Below are 3,414 nucleotides of genomic sequence, written 5' to 3'. Positions count from 1 at the left end.
GAAGCTCCCATTAGCCCGATCCCAATCCACTCCCCTTGCACCACCCCCTTTCGCCCATCAGCAGCGTGAAGGCAGAAGACAGCGGAAGCATCAGTTATGTATATATAAGTATTTAAGTCTCTCTACATATATATTAGATATATCTTAGAAGACATACCGTATGGAATTTTAATTCAGGGAAGCGATCCCATAACATTACTCATTAGCATCACTGATGGCTTGTACTGTCAGTCAGGTTAGAAGATATTTGTGATGAAAAACTATGAAGAATTTGTTTATTAGTAATCCTGGATATCCTAGGTTGGCTGTCCAGACTTATCCAAATGATTTCTTCTACATTTCTGGCACCTTATTCCTTAGGCGCGACATATCTTTTATCTAATAGCTGTTTGTACTTTGTTTCTCATTGAAGTAATGTTTTATTTTGAAATGTATATACTGGCATTATCTATTTATGGCATTGTGGATAGCTCGACAGTGATTTGACAATGATAGAGTGCAGACCCACAGCAGTCTATTCTGCTTCACCCTACATCTGAAGACTGTGCTGAAAATAGCAACATCCTCTTACTCTGTGGCTGCCATTGCACCTCTGAAGTATTATATTAAACTAGTGATGGTAATCTTAAAAGTGCACTCATTTGTTTGTGTTTACATGTGCCTCTGTGAGAGGTTTTTATCCCTTTTTAAATTGTTCAGAAAGCACATTTTAAGTTTGTAGGTGAAAGTAATTCAGGACTTCTGTGGGAGAAATGAATTATACACTGCACCGGTTAGACGCGCAAGTGCTACTGCAGAAACAATTGAACTGTCAAAACTAAAAAAAGAAAAAGGGATTCAAAACATGGTCGTAAACTGAGAAGATAGATTACTTTGTGTTTAACAAGCCTGAGACTGTGAGACTGGAAACTTTCAGTCTGGATTTTAATGTGCCACAGCCAGACGTGAGGATGCAGACTCAAACAGCGTGACTCGATCTGAGTTGCAAAAATGAAAAATTCAAGTTTGACTAAATCAAAAGCTAGATGGGGTTTAGCTTGCACATTGTGAGTTCTTGCCTGGGCTTTAGTCTTATAACTCAAAGGCCTCAATCCTATCCTTAACTTCAAATTGGAGCAGCAAGGACACGATTACCTGGCACTGGCAGTGTCTTCTGAGACGGAGCAGACATCCTGGCCAGACTTTCTATTGTGTACCTAGTTAAAGGTCACCTGCAGGCTGCAGCTGCCTTTTTCAAACTCACACAATGTGCACATTTTGTTTGGAAAAAAACACAAAAGAGTTTCACAGACAAAGCAGGCTGAACAGAGCTGAGTTATATTTAATGGCCCTTCCTCTTTTTATTGCAAATTTTTCTGTGTTTTGTCCACCACTAGTAAAAATACGGTCACTTACAATATCTCTAAATGGTTTTTGAACCTTCAGAGTCTATGTAAATATGTTATTCTAATCTTCACCATGAAAAAACTCAAACAATGTGACAGAAACCCACCAGGAAGCCACTCATGACCCTTTGAGCTGCCAGTAGACAAATGTGTTTAAGAAGTAATCCTTCCACTTTGTCCAAAGACACGTGTTCACTGAAACCTAGATAGAAAAAGGTGTTAGGAGATCAGACGGTTCACCTTTCACTAGACGGGTTGAGGTAGTGGCTCTGTGTTTTGTCTCAACGGCCTTGATGAAATGAGGGCTAAAATTAACCAAGGAGCACACATGCCTCCCCATGACCCTGTGGTGTGAGAGCCACCAAAGGGCTCTCACACAGGAATGTGCACTAAAGAGGGCAACGAAAGACAAAGAGCTTTGACTGGAAGGCTATACATGTGAATTTGCCCTGATTCGCCATCACCCTGATTATTTCCTCTATGAGAAGATAATAAACATGTATTATCACCACTCCAGTGTGATTTGATTGTCTTATTTTTTTCTTAAAAAAACAAAACAAATCAAAAAACCTAATTAGGAATATGTAAAACTAGGTGAAATATTTTTGTTTAGTTTTGCATCTAGGTGCTTGTGTAATTTCTAACTTTCCTGAATATCTTCTGGAACATCCAAGTATAATTTTTTAAATGTGTTTTCATAATAATTTGATTTGTTGTTTAAACATCTAGATAATACCAGCTGGTATGCGAATGATACAAAAGTGGGTTAAGTTACAAATTAACAGACATGTGGGACAGGAGTGTAAAGTAAGGCACCATCTGCCTCCTCTAGTAAAGATGCCCTTTACTTAGTGTTTGTGGGTGGGATCAGACAAGCCTTTGAACTCAACCTTCATTTTGATCTCAGATACACACTTTAAAATTTTCATGACAGTATCTCCCGTAATTCTATCATTTCGAATCACCTGTTGTTGGGCAAAAAAAAAAAAAAAAAGCAACTGCCAAAATACTCTAAACGGCCGCTGTGAGAGTCTTTGCTGTCGTCCGTGTGACTCGAACCATATTTTGCAGCAAATCCTAACAACTGAGACGCTAGAAGAAGCTAATCCAAATTGTTTGTCTAAATGGTGTAGATAAATCCTCTCTGTAATTCACCTGCAAGTTTTAGTCGGCTTCTTTCAGTTGAGTATCTCTGCAGAATTTATTAGAGAAACATAGAATTCACTGGTGAAAATAATCAATTTTAGAGGTTTATTTTTTCTCTTGATATTCGGATTTACATAGTTCAAAAAAGGTGTTGGCACTGTGTGTTTGTGACTTCTGTACATAACATATGCATGCATGACAGCTGTTGCTACCTCACATCCACCGTAAAAAGATAAGCCTGAAAAATGCACGTCTCTGTAACCCTTTGTACCTTCCCAACCTTGTGGAAAAGCATCTGCTTGGAATTCCTTCAGCTCAGGGTTGCCTTCAGTTAAGACCTGAGAACCTCCATTCTTCTGATAAAAGCTGGACAAAACAGACATGCTGTGCTTACGGACGGTTACTGGATCATACTTTAGTCCTGTAAGACCCAACCCATAAAAAAATAGCCAGAAAATTCATTTTAAAATTATGGCAAGTATTGATCTTGTTGATGAGATAGAGGTCTCAGAAATTCACGTATCAAATATGATACAAAGGGCATTATAGAGTTAATACACATGTTCCACTCACCTGGTAAGAAAATAAAAAGAACTCACCACTAATGCCAGTGAGGCAGGGTGTGACGTTTTTCTAAATTTAGGAGGAAAACCATGTTCATGTCTGTGAAACCAGTCAGCTTTTTTGAATTTGCCATGTTAGGTATTGAAAAACATTGCATTTACTTCATTTACTCAAATGTTTGCTTTAACAGATCATACTTAGACATGTTTTTTTTCACCATTTTGAGACAGTTTACTTCTTAATAAATTTGGCAGACAAAACCATAAGACAAACAAGAGTAGGGAAAACAAATGAATCACATTTAAAGTCTTTTATTACT

Source organism: Pundamilia nyererei, unplaced genomic scaffold, assembly GCF_000239375.1.
Source record: "Pundamilia nyererei isolate P.nyererei 1_Seehausen unplaced genomic scaffold, PunNye1.0 scaffold00018, whole genome shotgun sequence".
Classification (NCBI taxonomy): domain Eukaryota; kingdom Metazoa; phylum Chordata; class Actinopteri; order Cichliformes; family Cichlidae; genus Pundamilia; species Pundamilia nyererei.
Note: the sequence above shows the minus strand (reverse complement) of the source record.